We start from the raw sequence: 21,870 nt of genomic DNA, 5'->3' as shown, positions 1-21,870 counted from the left end.
CCTAACTGTTAGACTGCTTCTCTATGCAAAGTTACAGGATGACATCAGGCGTGGTAATACGTTTAGTAAAGTGCCTTTACTAGGATGGATTTGCACCTGATAACAGGCATGTCTGAGGAAATCGGGGATGAATGGGTGCCAATGAGAGAAGACATATGCACCTGAGTGAGAGATGGGTAAATGACAGTATGTGACAGAACCACGCTTGGCTGGAGAGGGTGCTCTGCGGTAGTGTGGAGGCCTATGATTCCATTTCCTGAACCACGGACCATGGTTCCTAGGCTTACTTCATTTCCTTATACTACCTAGCAACTATTTTCTACAGCTACTCCGTTAGTTCAACTCTCCAATATAATCTGGTCTTCTACATAATTCAAGCACTTTGATGTTGCCTGATACACTGGGTTTGTAATCTGAACGGTGTCTGGGGGAAATTTCTTATAAGTGGGCTGCAGTGAGCACTTGGAGTCTAAGGCCTAATGATTTCATCCTCCCCTAGTGCTGGCTCCCCGACGTCCACACAGCTCCAAGTCGTTTTGGACTACTGGGTTGTTTAACCCACATAGCTAGTTGCCCCATTTTCATAGCTATACTAGAAATAGCTCACGGATGACATAAGTTCTCTTCATATAGGGTAGAATGTAATTCTCTTCACTTTTTTTCCTTCCTATGACCCTGCATAGGATTGATCTGTTTTGACATTTTGGCCATACGGAGGATATAACAGATTTTTCGTTTGTCACGAGCGGACAAAGTTGTTTGTATACAAAAGAAGCAGGAAGTTTGAGATATTTACATTGTATAAACCTCATTTTTCACGTACCTGTTGCTGCACAACAAACCAACCCAAAACTTATTGGCTTAAAAACAATTTCATTTCATCTCTCCAAGTTCCGTGGGTTGACTGGGCTCAGCGGGAGGGTTCTTGCTTAGGGTATCTCCTGTGATTGAGTCAGACACAGTTGAAGCTGGAGTCATTTGAGGCTTGACTGGGCCAGATACCCAAATGGCTTCTTCCCTCCCATGTTTACCACCTTAGCTGGGAGGCCTGGCATAGCCGAGGGCCGGCCAGGCTTCTTTCTCTCTCTTTCCTTTGTACTTCTGCTTAGCATGGCACTCTCAGGATAGTTAGACTTGTTACACAGTAGATGGCTTCCCCCAGAGTAAAAGCTGCATGGTTACTTATGACATAATAACTTTGGAAGTCACTGTGAGTGACTTTTGCCACATTCTGTTGGTCACACATTCATGGTGGAAGGGGCCTAGACAAGCTCATGGATACCAGGAGGCGTGATTCACTGGGGGCCATCTTTGAAGCATAGTTACCTTAGTCCACGTTCTACCTCTAATAATTCAAGTCATTCTACACACAAAATATACTCACCCTTCCCTGTAAGACACCCCCCTCTCCCACTTCCCTTGTAAAATCTCGTCTCATTTTGGCATCAGGCTCAGTGTTCTGGTTATCTACTGCTATGTAACAAAGCACTCCAAAACTCAGTGGCTTAAAACAACTGCCATTTTATTATTATGATTCTGTGGGTTGTTTGGGCTCCTCTGGGAGGTTCTTCTGCTCCCCGTGATATTGGCTCAGGCTGTAGTCATCCATTGCTTGGCTGGGCTGCAAGGTCCAAGATGGCTCACTATACAGCTAGCAGCTGATACTTGTAGTCCAGGCTTTTAGCGTAGAATGATAAACACCTGTAGATGTTTAGGATGGTTCAGTACTGGTTCAGGTCTCAAACAGGGTCAGGTTGATCTCAGCCATGGACATGTGACTCTCGAGGTTTTCTTCAGGCTGACATCATTTTTGTAATAAATGTTTAGGGCTACAGGGCACCCAGGAACCAAAAGGGTGAGTACTACCAGGAGCCACCTCACACCTCACATGAGGTAGAGAGAGACCAGTGCTTCAACTCTCACTAGCTCCTTTAGTAACCACCAGGGAGTGTATTTTCTCTCTTTCTAGGATATGCTCTCTGGCCTCCATTCATGATGACTAGCAGTAAACACATCTGGTGGAAGACATGTATACCATCAAGGAAAGTCATTAATGTCCAGCCATTGCCCCAGTTGACAGCCACTGTTGCCAGAACAGCCCAGGTCCATTCAACTTTTCTATTTGTATCATTTTTTCCTTCTTTTTCTAATCCATATGCACAGGTGGAGTTCCCACAGTTACCCGAGAGGGTACCATGTTGTGGTGAGAACACAAAAACAAACCAGAAATCATCCCTCACGCCAAGGAGCTAATTGTTATGCAAGGGAGAAAAGATGAATTTAGAAATAACCAGACTATACCGTAGAAAGTAGTGCTGGCTGTGAGAAAGGTGCAAACTGCATATTATAGGAGGTCAGAGGACAGAAAAATTCCACTTCTGTTTTCTGTCTTTGATTCGCCTCCCAGCTTTGGACAAATTATTACATTTCACACTCCAATTTCCCTGTATGTCTAATGGGGAAAACATACCTTCTTTTACACGTCTTACTGGGGAGCAATGAGTGCCAGTGACAAGGTTTCTGTAAAGGCTTTGGGACTTTATTTTCACAGAGTCCAAACACATCTTTAACCTTCCAGCTCATGGAATGTAGAGGGCGGGTGAAGTGGTTTAGATCCGCTCATGTGTGCGTGTGCGTGTGCGCACGTGCAAATATGTGACAGTCATGCTCCAAATGAGGCCTCAAGGGGTAATAAACAGAAGGCCTGCTGGGACCACCAATTTCTTTTTCCCATCTGTGATGGCTGGGGCCCTGTGCTTCACACTGGGAAGGGTATCTGCAAGCGCTCCTCTGCCTTGTGGCGCGGCCACCTTTAATTCACATTTGCATGTGTTGTGAGACTAGCCAGGCAGTTGAACGACTGCCCAGGAGTGAAGCTTGTGATGATGTAGAGAAATGAAATCACTGTTTAATGAGATTCGGTGAGATAAGGTCCACAGATGGACCATTCGGAGGGCTGTGTTTGAACCACAGTATTCCATTCATTTGATAATATACCTTACTGTGGGTTTAAATTGCATTCTTGGAAAATTTAGCCCAGCATGACTAGTTCTTCTTAGAATAGCATCACTAACGTAATGTTGTGTTCAATAAGCCTTTTGCATAAAAGGTTATCATGTAATTTTTGTCATTATAAGTCTCCAGTGCTTCTAGAACTTACCTTCAGAAATAGTGCAAAAGGATTTTTTTGATGCAATTGCGTTTCAAAGTAAGTTCTAAAAAGCCATGGTTACAAATCCTATGCCTCGGTTTACCTTTTGGAACATTGCTTCCCTATTTTTACAGAAGTTCTTTTTATAAATCAACTTTCTAAAAGAATATACTAGTAGTATTTTTCCTATGGCATTTATCTTTGACTAGTGTTTTAATTGTGTGTTTTTTCTCTGTTTTCATCTATGTAGTATATTTGACTAAGCATAGGGTTTGGAGTCAAACTAGAGCCAGAATCCCAGCTCTCACCAATACTAGCTGTGATCATGGGCAAGTCACATAATGTTACTAAGCAATAATTTTCTTATGGAGTTGAAATGATTTGAGATAAGATAGGTACAAAACACTTAACACCCAGACTTGTAGACAGTAAAAACTCAGACATCAATTCTAGCTATTATTGTCATCATAAGAAAGATAAAATCTCTGGATGAGACCCTCTAACCTAGCTATAACTAGGTCTTTCTTTGAAAATTTCACCTGACCTTGTTTTGTCTCTATCTGTAGTTACTATTTTTATTGGAAGACCCATTATGCACAGCTAATGTCAGGTCATGAGCTCTTACAGGGTGGGTAACTAATAAACAAATTAGGCATATGTTTCATGAGATTGCTATATTTACATGTGTATACATAAACACAACATTCATTGATGAAACGGAGCTTGTCATGAATAGTCCATTTCATGAGATAAAAAGAGGAAAACAATAAACAACACTTAAGAATGCAAGTCTATGTATCACAAATCCTCATGAAATTACATAAATCTTGTGGTTGTCTGTGTTACACTCAAAAAGTGTTGGCTAGCAAAATAGGCATCCACAACGTGGGATGTGCTATGGGAACGAATTGCTGGAAAGGAAAGGAAAAGTTTTCTAGGAATTTCTAATTACAGAGAATTTAGACTGAAGGAATTCGCCATAGTTTTCTCTGAATAGGCTTAGAATTTTATATTGGATTAAAAAATTGGTTCAGGGAGGGAGTGGCTCCTCAGAATGAAGCTTTTTCAGGCTCCCTCCTGTTTTGTTTTTGCCTGGGGCATTGTTTTCGTTTGCCAAGACCAGCTGCTTCCTTGCTGGCCAGGTTTCCATTTAGCGGCCCAGGGCTGCTTCTCTGATGTGGGGGAATTTGCCCCTCTGTGGTTGGACGGGGCAGCTGTGTGTCTCCAGGCTGGGCGAGGAGGATGAGCTGCCTGGAGACCTGGACGGCTGCATTCTAGCAGCTGTACTTGCATCGTCATCTCTTCTCGGATCTTCAGCAAATGTGACCTCTGCCAGCCGTGTCTGAGCTCCTCGGCTCTGCTGCCTCTGGGATCCAGGCCGGGAGACAAAGGGGCTGGCTCTGCGTTAGATGCCAGCTGTTTTTTTTCCACATGGTCTCCGGGAACAGTTACTAATCATATCAGACCCTGAAACGATTTAAGACGTTCTTATCTGCTAAGCATGAGATCTGTTGCTGGCACACAAACAAATCCCAAACCACCTCAACACAATAACACACACATTTTTAAATTTTAGTGTAAAATCTACCATTAATCAACCATCAACAAGTATTGATTCATTTATTATGTGCTGTGCTAGGCAATGTGCAGCAGAGAGAATGGCGCTGCCCTGAAACACTTGGTCAGATCGTTATGGGTAAATCTTGTCCCCCACCCTCCCGAATGGGCCCCTTTGTTCAAGAAACATTGGTAAGGGTTGAATTGTGCCACCCTAAATTCTTGTGTTGAAGTTCTAACCCCCAGCATCTCAGAATGTGACCTTATTTGGAAATAGAGTCATTGCAGATACAATTAGTTAAGATGAGGTTGTACAGGAGCAAGGCGGGCACCTGATCCTATATGACTGGGGTCCTTATAAAAAGGGGAGATTCAGACACAGACACACACACACACACAGGGAGAACACCAGGTGAAGACTGGAGTTACGTTGCCACAAGCCAAGGAGCTACCAGAAGCTAGAGGAGGGCCCCAGAGTAATTCCCTCCCTAGTGCCTTCATCAGAAGGAGCATGATCTTGGACTTCTGGCCTCCAGAGCTGTGAGAGGCCACAGCTGTTCTGTTGGTTAAGCCACCTGGTTTGCGGTACTTTTCTACGGCAGCCCTAGCAAAATGATACAAACGTGAAGCAGGTGGCCAACCATTTTTATTGGGGAAAACTCTCAACTCACCATTGACTTGAGTGCACAGTCCTGGCATTCTTCCTCATTCTGCCAACTCTCAGCTCAAATGTCGCCCACTCGGGACCACGCTGCACCCTCCCTCCCGGTACCCTGCTTTATTTCTTCATAGACTTGCGGCTGCCGGACATGGTTTTGCTTACTTTTGGTGATTTTTTTTATTATCTATTTTCCACACGAGAACTTAAACTCCTGGAGGCCTGTGCTCCTGTCTGTTCTGTTTGCTGCTTGAAAAATATTTGTTGCAAGAAGAAATAAATGAGAAATAAAGTTTAATTTGGGAATGAAAGCTTTTGTGCGTAGTCAGAGCTGTGCTTTTGGACACTGCGGCTCTTTCCTTCCTTCCTTTCCTTGCTCCCTCCCTCTCTCTTTCTTTTATCTTGTCCCTTTTAGGGCTGGAAGAAAGTATTTGGACTCGCTACATGAACACAAACAACATGGGTTTGAGTTGTTCCTGCCCTGTGGTGGATGAGCGTGGTTTTGTCTGGTTTCGTACGTCGCTTTGTCTGAGCTGTGGAGGACAGATGGTCAGTTCTCAGACCTTCTTGGCCACCTCTCCTGGAGGAAAGGCAGTAGGAGGGAAGTATACCTTCAATGATACTGAGCAGATGGTCACAGGGCTGAGGAGCCTCCTTTGCCAGAGGTCTCAGGGCCTCCTCACCAGGGCTGCGGAGGAAGGCATTCCCTCCACCTCTGCATTCAAGAGGAAGAGGCTATGGAAGCCCGGGACCAGTGAAGGACCAGTGTATGGACACATCTAAGCAGTCCTGAGACATCAGGAAGCGGTACTTTGTGAAAGCCCTGCTTCCCGCCTTTGAACCCCCAGTCAAACCTGAAAGGGGCTCGGAAATGTAATTTGGCCGTGGGATGATAATGGGGCTGTGTTTGTGCTCACCAGCTAGAGAAATACAGGAAGGTTGGACTGAGTTGATAGGCAGTGGGTGGAGGAGGCTACTGAGGAAATGCTTCAGATAAAATGTTTCTGGAATAAAATCCTCCACCAGGGGGGTGACAGTGGGAACGGAGAGGAAAGGATGGACATAAATGTTGGCAATGTACTTCATGGCTGATTAAATGTTATCTTTATTTATGTACGATTTATACTTCACCTACTTCCAGAAAGGGTTGAGGGGGATGACTGGTTGAAGGTGAGAGATGAGTTAAGAATGACTCTAGGTTCTCAAGCCTGAGTGATGAGGAAACGAGGGTGCCCCTATCTGAGACAGGAAGGGCTGGGCGGAGAGGACTTGTGAGCAGACAATGATGTGCTCCGTTTTGAATTCGTCACTCTTGAGGTGATGAAGGGACATTCAAACAGAATAGTCTACTAGACTATTATAAACATGTTACTCACAGAATTCCTATCTTTGATACCCAGGGTGTCTGAAAAAACACCAAATCTACGTGATTAGCACATAAATATGAACTCCATTATTTGTAGCTATAGCCAATGTTTGCTTTTTACTGCTTTTCAGCATAATATCTTTGCTGAAAATAAGTTGTAATTTTGATCATCACATGCGTGCTTTTGCGTACACTGCCCTCCCGCCCCCGCCTCCCCTCCCCAGCCCAAGAAGTCTGTTTTCTGCAATTTCATCCCAGGATCTTGAAACTATACCAAACTGCTGGAAGTTTTGCTTTCCTGTGTCCTGAGAGAGACTTTTGGTCCTCTCTACTTCAGTTCACCTATGGGAGCTTCCACGTGGCCTCCTGTGATCGCTCCCTTATCTGGATCTTGAGGAGCAGGAATGCGTTCCAACAGTGTCCCTTTGCTGTGACAGATTGCTGCACTGTAGAGCCCATTCAAGTAACTTGTTTGCTGCCTGCCTTCAACTCAGAGAAGCTTTTAGTGTTCTCCTTGGAAAAGCACATAAAACAACGTGTGATCGGTAGGGCGAGAGCTCAGCAAATGAGCATCAAGTTAGGACTTAGATGCAACATAAAGAGGCTATAGGCATGAGAAGTTTCCAAGGTTGCTGATGTGTAAAAATGTCTAATTGGCAAGGGTACCCTCCTTAAAGACTCAGAAGTGGAATGGCATCAATTTATTACTCCCTTCTAGAACTGATTCTTTCATAGAATCCAAGTCAAGTTTTTATTTTTATTTTCTATATGTGTGTAGGTGTCAAAATTCAGAATATGCTTAACTTTCACTAGTACCTAAATCTTAAACTCTCTTCACTTCAACTAGGCCCAAGAAAAAGACAGTTTTCTTTCTAAGTCTTTACAAAGTTAAATAATTTTTAAAAATTATACAAGTAAAAGATTCAAACAAACAGAAGGATATAGATTAATGAGTAAAATCTGTTACTTTCTTCCACTCTTGAGTTCCATGCCTCTCAGGAAATAGCTGGTGAACATAGTTATGATGTGTAGCTTTCCATGCCTTTTTCTGTGTATTTAAATATACACCTGGAATTCTCTGCCCCCAGGTGGTCACATGGCTGTGTCTTCCAGTTCAGATGCCATTTCCTCAGAGAAGCCTTTTCTGATGACACAATCTAGATTAGCCTCCACTCTACCCCATGCCACCTTTTGCATATGACCATTTTAGTTTTCCTCGTAGCATTTATTACTGTCTGGAACAGGCAGAGTAATACCCCTCTCTACCAAAGATGTTCACGCTCTAATCCCTGGGACCTGTGAATACGTTGCCTTCCATGGCAAAGGAAGGTAATGTGAACTGATGAAAGATACAGACCTTGAAATGGGGAGATTATCCTCCGGGGTCCAGTCTAATTCCATGAGACCTTAAAAGCAGAGAACATTTCCTGACAGGATGAGAGAGGATAAGAAGAAGGACAAGACACAGGGAGAAAGTCAAATATCATATGATCTCACTCATAAGTAGAAGATAAAAACAACGACAAACAACACAGCGACAGAGATCGGATTGGTGGTTACCAGAGGGGAAAGAGGGCAGGAGGAGGGTGAAAGGGGTGATTAGGCACATGTGCATGGGGATGGATTGTAATTAGTCTTTGGGTGGTGAATGCAATGTAATCCACACAGAATTTGAAATACATTATGATGTATAACCCCCCCCCCCAAAAAAAAAGAAAAAAGAAGAGAAAAAAAGAAAAAAGAAAAGGAAGGACAAGAATTTCATAGTGTGAGAGAGACGTGACTTGTGTTTGCTGGCATTGAAGGCAGAGGAAGGGGACGACCAGCCAAAGAATGCAGGTGGCTTCTGGAACCTGGGAATGACCCTCGGATAACAGCCAGCAGGGAAATGGGAATCTCAGTCCTACAACCACAAGGAATGGAATTCTGCCAACAACTTGCATGAGCAAGGAAACAGATCCTTCTCTAGAGCCTCCAGAAAGGACTGCAGCCCTTTCTGGGTGAGACTCGTGTTGGGCTTCTGACCTACAGAACCGTAAGATAATAAATTTGGGTTGTTTAAGCCTCTTAGTGTGTGATAATTTGTCATGGCAACAATAGAAAACTAATGTGCCATCAAAATTATTTTGTTTTTTTAATGGTTTGCTTGTTTATTGTCTGCCTGCCCACCAGACTGTGAGTTTTAGGACTTTGTCTGTTTGGCCCACCACTTTGTCTCTACTGACTAGAACAGTTCCTGCCACATAGGTGCTAATTTTGTTGTTATTGTTGAGTGAATAAGCAAATACATAATGTGTACATGTTTGTATATGATATCAGGTTATACATGTTATTTGATGACTTGCTGTTTTCATATAATGACATGTCTTAGAGATCTTTGCACGTCAGTTCATATAGATATAACTCATTATTTTTGTTCACTCTACTACATTCAATCCATGATTGGATGTATAATCATCGCATTAATCATTCCCTTACTGATGGACATGTAGGCTATTTTCAGTTTTTTACTTTGTGCATCTCTGGGCACATTTCCAAGTGTTTCTATGGCATGGAAATGGAGTTGTTGGCTCAAAGGGCATGCCCTTTTAATTTTGATGGACACCTCTAAATTGCCCTTAAAAATGCTGTACCAAGGGACATCCCCAGTAACTGAGTATGAGTGTAACTGTTTCCCTACACTCTTGTCAATGTTGGTCTTATTAATCTGTTTGATTTATTTTAACTGACTGGTAGGTAAAAATATCTTATTGTATTTTAGTCTTTGCATTTCCCTGATTGTTATTAAGGTTGAACAGTTTATTAGCTATTTGTATTTCTTTTTGTGTGAATTGGGCTCTCGTGTCAGAATTTAAAAATTTGAATCCTGAATCTAGCAGTTACTTACTGTATAACTCTGGGCAATTTCCTAAATTTCTCTGTGGCTCAGTCTTCTTGCCTGCAAAATGAAGATGCTAATGGTATCTGATCAAAAGGGTTATTATACAAATTAGTTGGGTTTATACATGTAGCAAGCTTAGGATATTACCTGGTAAATACTGTCTTTTCAGTCAACATCAGCTATATCCTTGTCCATTTTCTTTTCCTCTTAACGTTGCTTTATTTTTGCTTTGCAAAAGCTCTTTATATATTTCAGAAAGCCATCTGTTGTCTGAAAGACATTTATTTTCTCTTTTTTTGCTAATATTTTCTCTTTGCTGCCTGCTTTTTATCTTTGCTTGTGGTGCATTTCATTTTCAAGAATTTTAAAATTCTTTCTAATCTATCCATCTTTATCTATATAAAGCTTTATATAAAACACATATAGTATTATATTCTTGCTTAAAAAGATATTCCTAATCACAAGATTATAAAAGCATTCTCCCATATTTTCTTCCACTTTATTTAATTTTTTTGTGTGTTTAGCTCTTAAATTGCCTTGGAGCTTATTTCTGTATATGGTGTGATGCAGGAATCTGAGTTTTCTTCCAAAGTACAGAAACGATTTTCCCAGTGCTATTTATTGCATATATTCTGCCCTTTCTCCACCAATTTAAAACGCTTGATTGACTTTATGTATTAGGTTCACACATGTGTGAGACTTTTCTATTTATTCCCCTCTCTTTATTCTTTTCTGTTGATCTGGAGGCATAAATGCCACATCATTTAAACTTACATAACTACACAGTATATTTAATTTTTAGTAGTGTAAGTTCTCATTTTTATTTTTTCCAAAATTTTCTTAGATATTTTAAAATCTTTTCTTTGTTATATCAACTTTATAATCAATATATCAAGTTTATTCAAATCATTTTTAATATCTAGATTAATTTGGAGAGGATTATTAAATATAAAATACTGAGTCTTTTAGCAAATTTATTATTAGGTTTAATCTTAGTATTTTGCTGTTGTCATGATAAGATCTTTTGTTCATTACATTTGTCTAAGTGGGTATTCTTGGTGAATAAAGACACTAGTGGTTTTTGTGTATTGGTCTTGTATCTGGCGATCTTATTTATCTCTTACATTTGTCACAACAGTTTTCCAGTTGATTTTTTTAGATTTCTGAAAGGATAATCACATCACACACAGATAATTAGTTTTGTCCCTTACTTTCCATTTTCCCATCTCATTTCTTTTCTATACTTCTTATGTTGGCTAGGACCACCAGTAGGATGGTCATAACTAATGACAGAATTTCTTTTCCTATCCTCAACTTAAATGGAAGAGATTTTATTTTGCTCCTTATTTAACTCATTTTTGTGATCTATAAATAGATTTTTAGATTTATGATGATGTTTAAAGAAACCCTCTTTCTTACTTATAAAAGGGAATATGTGCAGGGACGTGTATGATGTATTGATATAAAGAATGGAGAATAGGTCTGCAAAGAAGGTACTCTTTGGTACAGGAATGTGGGGAAAAAGAAGGAGGAAGGATGGAGGGATAAGGTGTAAGGGAAATGGGATGAAAAGAAGAGCTAGGAGAAGGAGAATATTAAAGCAAAACGAGACAAAAACAGTAGGGGGTGTTCATATTCCCAGATCTCAGTGGAAATGGTGGCTGGATGACTTGCCTTTTGGGTGGAAGCAAGGACATATTTGGCAGGAGGAAGGGAAAGCAGATGATAGACACTGGGTAAGGATGCTTATGTAGGCAACTTGATGGCATCAGGACTGAGGTGGAACGATGATAAAGACGCAACAGCAAAGCTTTCCCAACACACTGCTGGCAATCCTGTGCCAGTCCAAGCAATGACAGCACCATACTCAAACATCGCTACCGCTCCAACAAATTTTGGTGGGGCACAGCTGTCTGTGTGTGGCAGCATCAGCTGTGTGCTTAAGACCAGAGGTGCAAGTTTGGCCATAGAAACAGCCCTGGAGTTAGCAGCCCATTTTCCTTGTAGAGTCCATTTGGCGCCACACCCTCCACCCGTCTACCGCAGAAGCGGACTACTCAAAGGTGATGGTATACGATATAGAATTCTTTAAATATCCTGCCAATTTCCAACTCTCACCGAGCCGGCAAGTGCATTATGGAAGGATAAGGATTTTCCTGTATAAATGGAGTCAAAAGGACCAACTCTCAAGTTTCTCTCAGTATCTCAATACTAGATTATAGCATAGCTCATGTGTACCCGCCCCTCTAAAGACGACACCTGAATATTTCTATGTCCATGTTATTTTTAAGGGTCTCTTCCTCATAATCACTGAGTTCTTCCTTCCTTTAATCCATTTACTAGGAATAAGGTTAAAGTCAGTTTATTTTTTAAATGGCAATCTGTTTTTGTCTCTCATAAATGAATCTCTAGCAACACTCTGTTCCCCTTAGGCTGTCACTGTATTTTGTAGCATCTTTATCATAACACTTGTATTGCTCTAGGTGTCAGTTGTTCTCTGAGAGCTGATGCTGAGTCTTTTTGGCTTCCCTTCTTTCGTTCTTAACACAGTGCCTGGCATATCGGCAGCGGTCAACAAATTTGTTGAATAAATTAATATGTGAAAGAAGGAAACAAGATAGCACATTTAGGAGTATTTTCCTTAAGATTAGTCTCAAGCTAGTGGTTTGGAGTGGATTTTCCAAGGCAATCATAAGGATTGAGGTAATTGTTTTGCCACAGATATTTTAGTAGTTTTGCTTAATAAAATAATTGATTAGTCATATAAATATTTGTTGCTATCTTTTGATACTGCCGTGGAGCATATCACCACCACCACCACCACTGTCATCACCACCATCGTCACCAGCCTATTGGATAGCACTTTGGGAGGTGCAGGAGCTCAAGTAATCTTCGATGCCTAGCTCATTGTGAAATGGTAGGGGGTGGGGCATAATTGATTTCTGGGCTCTGTGTCTGGAAAGCTGTTCTTCCCGGTGCAAAGCTGAGTGATCCTTTTTCTGTTTACAGCCCTTTGTCCAGTTGAAGCATGAAGTCCTTGCATACAGGCTAGAGGTCCCCTGGCTGCTGACAGGGAGGCATTTGTGGCCTCTTTGGGAAAGGGCACAGCTACGTTCCGAGGGTGGGGAGAACGCTGTGTGAATTTTCACTCATTTTCAGGCACCTGTTCCTCTCCAGTCTTGCTCTGGCTGGTTTCCCTTTGGGGAAAGACCCTCTGGCTGGGTCTTCAGAATAGATAAGCACTACAGGCCCATGAGCCTCTGCTTAAACTGCTCCTCCTCATTCTGCAGGGGACCCTTTGTTGGGAGCAGGGGAGAAAGCACCGATTGTTCTTTCTTAGTGGAGGAAATGAGGCAGGATTGGTATTGATAAAGTGTTTGTGAAGAAAGCCTCGTATCCTAAAAGATAGATTTTAGATACATAAAATCTAGACTTAAAGAAAGGTGCCTTACAAACAAATTTGCTTAATCTCCTTATTTTACAAAGGAGAAAATTGATACCTGGAGATCACCCAATGGTAGAATCAGGACTAAACCTCAGAGTCACAATCCAGACTCATTTGGTGAGACAGCAACTTGAATTAAATTATTCAGTTTAATTATTAAAATTATTTCATTATAAACATTTATTTATAACTTTTGAGTAGAGCAAGAGAGAGCTTTATTTCTACTCCAAGAACAAAGCACTATATTTTCAAGGTATGATTTTGTGGAATCTGCTATTTTAGTTCCTTGGTTAGACATTAGTTGTGGTTTCAAAGTACCAAACTGACTTATTATTTGAGTATGTAAACTTAGAAAAGAGTGGCAGTGCAGAGTAGAGAACAGAGACTAGGCTATGGCGGAGCTGGGTTGTAGCCCGCATCTGCCCACAGCTTTCGGTGGGGCCACGAAGCTCCTTGGGTTCTGGTAGCCCATCTGTGAAATGCTTTCTTTCCTCTGTAGGACCAGGAAGACACCCATGAGCAAAGTGATGTGGAAGTGCTTTGAAATACCCTCTCTGTAGAATGGAATTGCGTTCCTCTGATTATGTTAAGATGCAGAGCTATAAGCTTACAATATATTCCTAAGGACTTTATTCCAAACACCAACCATTACCTTCTTTGTAGATGTTCCCCCAAGAAGATAAGGCTTTGCAATTGTTAACTTTGGAGAGAGTGTTAATGAGAGAAAGGGACGAATGCAAGGCTGTGGGTTTCTACTCCTAGCCTGACTGTATTCTGCATGTCACACACCAGCCCTCTGGCTGGGGCTGACGGTGATGGCAAAAGCTAATTCTTAGACCTCTAAAACTTAAAATAGTCAACTCCTTCATTTCAAAGCATCCTCTCTGTAAAGCACTGGAAATCTCTCAATTTACAATGTCAACAATTAAAGTTGCTTAAAAAGAATTCTGACGTGTTTGGTCTTTCTTTCTCTTTTGAAATTGTTGAGGGAAAATCGACCTATTTCAAGTATCTTAAAGTTTTAAGACATTCTATGAATTTGAGTTAATTCATTCTGTCTGAAATGTGTTACTAAGGGTGACAAAGGTGAGTTGAATAAAAGGCCAAGGAGGACAAGAAGACAATGGACAAAAGCGGAAAAAGAGAACTAGCCAAAGAATGCCAGGACAGCTGTTTAGCGGGCTCTGCCTAGGAAACGGGTTAGAAAGTGCTCCAATCTAGCAACTTTGTCTTAACTGGGAGAAGAAAGTACTAAGGCAACAGGTAGTCGATCTATGACCCATGAAAACATCTCACATTTTGTTGTTACAAGCAGGTGGCTCTTTCAACACTCTCCCTGTCAACATACAGGTCACTGTGTTTAGTTTTTGTGACACATTTCACCCTTCAGAGATCCTGAGTCAGATGGTAGAGAGTAGGTAAATGGTCTTAGCTGCCCACATAACTTTCTCCTATTTTTTTTCCTGCTCAGGTTTTTTCTGTTTCTGCCAGTTCAGAGAGTTCTTCACATAAATCAGTGGTAGAAATCTCTTGCGTTAGTGGGCAGGGAAAGGTTTAAATCATTTTCTGTGAAGTCGCTTAGTTGCTGCATCATTGACGCTTTCTCACTTCTTTTTAGCTCTTTCTTTGGTGAGGCAAGGACATCTATATTAGGCAAATGAAAAATGAACTGCGCTCTTATCCTCTTGTTAATACAGCTGGTACTCTTCCAAAAACTACACACTACTGCTGACAAATCACTGTAATAATCACGAGCCCAAGTTTTAATTTCTTGGACCATTTTTATGAAGCATTCATTTTTCAGCTATTAGGATGGACAAAAGTGATTGTTTTGAAAAAATGTCTAGGGCTTGCAAGGCTTTCTTATTTGAGGTCTGAAATTTATTGCTAGGAGCCTTGGTTCCTTTGCTTACACTAACGCATGGCACCAGGAAATTCTCTCTATTGAGTTGTGCCTCAGTTTCCTCATCTATAATGCCTCTCATCCCAGTTTCCAGGACTGATCAAGTGACAGAAACATACAATCAGTCTCTCTAAGAGGACACCTTAATGCAAAGTATTATTGACACTCAGATATTTACTTTTAAATTGAGAACATGTACTCTTTCCTTCATAAGACATCTTGGAGAATTTAAGAATTCAAAATTATAATCTAAAAAATAAAGCATGTAGAGAGTTGTGCTCAAATGATGTCCCCGAGAGAACCACTTTGGTTTCAACACGAACTGTTTCTTTTTCTAAGCAAATACCTAAGAAAGAGAATGAATGTTACTCAGTAACCAAAAAACTAAAAGAAGAAACAAGGCCTCTGATGGGCAGAGAGGGCCCATAATCTTTTATTCTATACCCTAAAGAAGCCACTTAGTTATTCTTATCAAGCTGAATCAGTGGGGAAACAAGTTTAGTTTTTGAAGATGCTCTTTACTCCTTTCCTTCTTCTGTTTGTAGAACATCCTCTCTTCTCATGGATCCCCTACCACTGGGGAGCTGATGCCCTCGTGGTGCTTCTCAGCTCGCCCTACGTGTCCTGCCTGCTCCTGTTACCCCGGGGAGTGACCTGCACTCTGGATTCAACCTAATCCTGTTTCCCAACAAAATTTACCCCCCTTTTGTCACTTCCCTCATGACCTTGTCCAATAATAGCAGCTACTGTAATAATGGCTAAAAGCATCTCCATCTGATGAGAGAATGTTGACCTCTTAATCTAAAGGAGGAATAAATATTGGGCGTAATTGGTGCTGTGACAGAAGAGCTCTTTGGTATCGGATCAGTCTTGACCCAGATCCCTAGTGTTATTCTCAACAGACATGGAAGTCTGGTCCATGAAAGACCTGCTTCTAGGTCCCAGGAGGACCCAGGACTCTAGATTCATCTCAGCATCTTAACACAGAAAAAAGTAACCAGAAGCTTGTGCAACTGATAAGCACTTACTTTCCCTTGTCTCTGAACAAAGAGGCCAAGCCAAGGAGGTTCCAGTCCAGCCCGTCGTGAGTTTCCAGGAAATGACCGACCCAGAAGCCACAAATGCTTTCAGGAGCCCTGGAATTAGAGATGGTAATGAACTCATAAATGGGTGAGGGGGAAGGATTAACGTGTCAGCTGCCCATTTCCATGGATACAAGGCTCCTTTCATTTATTTTTACTGGGCTTTTACAGGGAGTCAGAGCTCCACATCTGATAGGACATCTGTGCTTCATTAGCTGTGTTTCATTAGGTTTATAATGTGATTTAAACGGACCCCTCGAAGCTGCAACAGGGGAGGCTCCTGTGAGTCCCATGTTCCAGGCCTTGCCTTGCAGGGGGCCCACGAAATGGCTGCATAAATGGAGATGCGTGCTTGGAGGTCATGGGGCCGCTGGATGATGGATCTCAGGCTAGGATGAGGTCGGAAACATCTTTTACTAGGCAATTAAGGTCTTAAAAAAGGGGGCCTGCTACATCTGAGAGCATCTCTATTGGGAAAAAGAAGAATTTGGCTGCAAGGGCCTGGAGGGCTCTGCTAATTCTAGCAGTTTGGGTTCTCTTACCCAGCACTGTAGCGTCCCCCTTCTCCGTTTTAGAGGTCAGCACAATTCACACGTGTTTTCTAGGTTGCAGGAGGAAATGTAAAGCATGATGGCAGTTCGGTGGACGGCAACAGGAAGCAGGAAGCCGCCACTTTTTTGAGTGTTCCCTCCAGCAATGATTAAAGTAGAAGCAGGTAGTCAGTCATGTGACAGGCCTGAAATGTATAAACTGGGTATCACACTGCTCTGAGAATAGTTGCCATGGTAACCCAGACAGAGATGGAACAGCAGTAAAGGAGAGCTGCCCTGAAAGCAAATGTTATTGATTAAATGAGATTTTTTTTGGGGGGGTGGGGGGCTGCCGTGGTGAGAAGGAGAAGGAGACAGGTGAACCTACTGTAATGACCGTTCGGGGAGTGTGGTTTGGTTGTATATTGACAAATCTCGTCAGGAGTCCTCGGGGAAACTGAAGTTAAATGATCATCTGCACAAGCTACTGTTTCCGTGGCTGAACTTTTTGATTTCAATATTACATAGTAAACTCACCGTTTCTTAAAAAATCCAAGATGTTGGATCTGGGTGGTAATACTAGCCTTGAGTTCAAAACCCGATCATCTGAAGCAGGCTTATTTTCCTGCAGAGTTTACAGCTGTGTCCACTAAGTACCTGATTATTTCTAATTGAGTCCCACATTCTGCCCTAAATTGTTGCTATTACCATTCCAGAGGTAGCTATTTGGTTTAGGAGATGAGGTGGCCCTCTCAGTGTGTCCTTATTCCAACTTTGGAAAGCATGCTCCCTGTGAACTTCTTGCATTGTAACCTAACTACACTTTTTTCCCCTTGACTGTAACATCGAGAAAAGAACCCTGTCCTATTTTTTCAGGATAATTGTGAGAAATAACTTATTAATGATTATAAAGCATCTTGAAAATACAAGCTCTTCACAAATGCAAAATGATAAAAAATCATATGAGTAACAGCAACAACAATTGTACCAAGGCGACTGAAAAGTTAGCTGGAGTGTGCCCCACAGTCCAAAGGGAGAGTAAGGACCTATGAATAGGAAATTTCCCTCGATGTGTACCAAGTAAGATGTGAAAATAGCCAGATATCCTGGACTTCCTGAACTGTCATCTGTGTATGCAACTCATTGTCCCCTATGGGGACAAACTGCAGATTTGGTAAGAGTATTTTCCTTTTAAAGAATTGTTGGTCTAATGTTCAAAGTCTTCAGCATGCCCTTACCGTGAGCTAGTAGGAATGATGCTCTGAAATAACCAATACTCCTCCCTCCTGAGGCTGATGACCTTCTCTTTGTCCTCTTGCCTTTGCTTTTTGCAGCAAAGCTGTTCAATGCAGCCCTCTGCCAGCAGATCTGTTACTAAAGGAATTCATGCATCTTGCATCTTGAAGATGCATTATTAATGCCTGGACAAATCACATCAGGTGAAACGCAGCAAGTCCCTGGCACTGAAAAAAAGGAACAAAGGCTGGTTCTACAAGAGAGCGATGGATGAGACAAATTATAACAGCTGGGAGTTTCTTGTAAGTAAGATGGCATAAAAACCAGAAATGCTAAAATTGTGTGCACAGACAGCAACTTCGTATTTTTGTGGTAAAACAGATTACACATGGTCCTGGAAAAGAGTCACTCTGATTGTGGCTACGTTAAAGTCACGATGCTGCAACTCTTTGAATTGCCCAACAAAAGGGGCCAGCTTGCTGGTGACCAAATTACTTCCAAGTGCAACCCCAGGTTCTTCGCGATTTCTGAGATGAACTAGGAAGGATGGATTTTTCTAAAGGGGCCAGTAATCAACTCTGGCTGCACGGGGGAAAAAATAAAATGTGGCTTGGGAGAGTCCACCAGGGAACTCTGGGGGAAGGGATACCATCCAGGAGAAGGAGAACGAAGTCCCTGTTGTTACTCTCCTGGCCGTGGTGGGATGCCCGGATAGGCCGGTATGAGGAAGTGGTTTGCTTGTGCATGATTCATCCTCCTGCATGAGAACTTCGGATCCTTTCAACTTCTCAACTGGGCAATTGGAAATAGATAAATATGTGGTTTATTACAAATGGATTAGAAAAGGCCACGAGTACACAATCATTTAGCTGTGCAGATCCATGGCTGTACCAACTCCCAGCGGTCACTAATGACACATGGGCAGCTTGAGTGCTGCTGAGCTTGCCCCCTCTTTTTCTGTAGGGACCATGGAGGGGAGGATTTGTTTTAAATCGTAGGAGCAGCTAAAGTTTATGATGACATTAACGGCAAGCATTTTTCAAACCCACTTGTATGTAATCACTTTTTAAAGTAAGATTTCTCCTGGCATCTTGAAAGAAATTATATTCTTTTTAAGTATGAGAGCTGTTGATATGTTGAAGAAAGGGGCAGTGTTTTCTGTGTGGCTGTAGGCGCGCATGAGTGTGTGCACATGCGCGTGCGTGACTGTGCCTCTTGCATACTGTTCTCTTGTGGCTTCTGTGTGACGTTACCCACCTTTTCTGTTTAGAGAATCACTTTCCCCTACATATACTCAACAACAAACATGAAACCACCTAATTATATTTTCATGATCATGATTAAAAACCACGTAAATTATCCTGCTTGATGTACTCAAAGAGTTTGTTGATTGCTTTTTGATGTGTATTAGAGCTTTATGCAGAGCCACATAAAATGATTTGCTTCACAATGAAATAAAGGGAAAAAACCCCTTTAATATGCATACACACTTACTTAAACTATACATATATAATTCATATTTGGCTAATTAGCCAGCAGCAACACAAAATCCATGACCATGAAATAATTGTGGAAAGGCTGATTACCTTCAGATAGTACATTAATTTCCAGTTCATATACATACTGCATGTGTATATATATATATATATATATATGTTTCACAACATTGAGTCTACCTTTTACAGAAGCCATCAGTCTTTTGGCCCATCAAAGTGTTTTTCCCCGTAGTATTGGGAAAGAGCCATGAGATTAAGATTTGAACTTTAGAATGAACTTTTATGATGGGAATCGTGTCAGTGGTCCCCCTTCTGTAACATGTATTCCTTTTGATGATGGAAAGATCACGGGCCAGTTTGCATGAAGGAACAGGAATGACTAGCAGGCTCCAGTGTGAGCTCTTGCTGCTGATTTCCCACAAAACGAACGTGTCCCCTCCCTTCTTCCTGGGCAACAAGAGTAAGGAGAGTCCTCGTGGTTCTCCTACTACACGCATGAATTTATCCCAGGGCAAGAAGAACTGACTTTTAAGGCTGTTGTCTCAAGGCAGCTTTTTGTGTATTTGTGGTAACATTGTGTGATGTGCCTTCAAATTAGTAACCTTCATTTTCACACTCAGACTTCATCAGATATTTAAAACACAGACAGGTTATTTCTAACAAAGGTGTTTGCAACTGTTTACTAGTAGGGTGTGTTACTCTGTCTGAGTCCTCACAGCATTGGCCTGTCTGTTGCTTTTGGACACAGTGGTTTGACACAAATGGGTAGCTGACAGGTGGGGCAGGGCTTACAAGAAGTGTAAATCAAAGAGGGGAGATGAGACGTGGTTCCCACATTCCGACATAGGATGATGCTAAGTCTAAATAAAAAATCAAACTAGTGAAGGTCTTAAAGTTTGATAAGGAAATGGTGGCTCATTTGTTCATTTCAACAAACATTGAGTACCTGTTGTTTGCCAGGCACTGATAATTCTGAAAGGTAATCGTAAATCAAAGAAAATTGAGGTTATTCCCTTGGGTGGGGAAGTTACATAGAAAGAGACTCAATACAATGTGCAAATTGATATAGTAGACATATGTGCAAAGGACTACGGGAATGTGGAGGAATAACTTCCTAAACGTGTTGGGAAAGGCTTTACTGAAGAGCATCTTGAAAAGTGAGATGGCGCTCTCTCCATGAAAAGGTGTTCTAGACAGAGGAAATACTATACATGAAGGTCAGAAGTTTGAGGGGGCATGGCATGGGAGGGTATGTTGAGTATTTATATGTTATTGCATTTTAAGTTTGAGGAGGGAAGAGGCAAAAGAGCAAGTGAGAAAGGCAAGGAGCCAGAATGTAAAATGTCGACGTGCTGCACTAAGAAATTTGGACTTTGTCTCATAGGCAAAGATGAAATCGGAGAATGACATGATCAGAGTTGTGTTTTGGAAAGCTAAATCTCTTGAAGTGTGGAGGACGAATTGAAAAGTGGAAGGAAAGATTGGCAGCCAGGAGAGCAGTTAGAAAGTTGTTATAATACCTCCAGAGAGAGGCAACGGCAGCCTGAAATAAGGCAGAGACAGTGGGATAAAGGGGAGGGAGAAGTCCTTCACATCTGTGCCTGTCTATATCAACATGACCAGCGTTGTGAAAGTTCTCCTTTACGTGACCGCAAATTTCGGCCACGCCAGGTCATCTGCAGTTCCTGTCTTTGCAGATGCTGTTGAAGAACAGCTGACCCCTTGTCTAGCCCGCTAACTTCTGCTTTTACTTCAAGATTCACCTCCAGCATTGCCTCCTCTGGCAAGCCCTGTTTCTTCCAGGCTGAGCCAGGCATCCCTTGTTTGGGCGCCCACAGAACCTGGCACATCTCCAACGAAGCCATTACCCGAGTACCTAGTACTCTGATATTGTCTCCTCGAGGGTGGGAGCTACACCTTGCAATATATGTAATCAAAGTGGCTACCATGTGACGGATGCTTTATGAGTATCGTTTGAATGAACAAATGCAGCAGTTTGTCATTTCATCAAATTGTTCAACAAAAGAGAACAAAGTGCCTGTCATCCTAGGAAACATGGCTGGATAAATCTCTTCTATTGATTCTGGACCTGTGGACCGCAGCTACAGAACATAAATTCGCAGGAGGATTTGGCAATTTTTTGGTGATTTAGATCAACATAGACCACCAATAGAAGTAAGAAAGTCTCCCCAAATTCATTGTCAATTTGGATGCCATATATATATAGCAGAGAAGAGAACCAGGTCAAAAAAATCCCCTTTGTTATCGCCTACATTTGTCTTCTTATTGACCAAGGTAATTGAGTAATGGTTACTTGTTCACTTTCCTTTCTGTTGTGAAATCACAGACATTGAGTTTTACTGAGTTAGGCCAGACCTTTAAGTACACTTAGGGCTATGTTCTTGGGTTACTTACTGCCATGGAGCTGTAAAATATGACATTATTGTTATTATTATTTTGTGTTTCCATCACTTACTACAGCAAATGTGATGATAGATGTTCAGTGAATGAGATGAAAGGAATTTATTTTTCCTCTGGTTCTGTGTGTTGTCTCTTCTGGTCCTG

This window comes from Equus caballus, chromosome 8 (genome assembly GCF_041296265.1).
Source record: "Equus caballus isolate H_3958 breed thoroughbred chromosome 8, TB-T2T, whole genome shotgun sequence".
Lineage (NCBI taxonomy): Eukaryota > Metazoa > Chordata > Mammalia > Perissodactyla > Equidae > Equus > Equus caballus.
The sequence above is the reverse complement of the archived record's forward strand: the minus strand, read 5'-3'. Positions refer to the sequence as shown.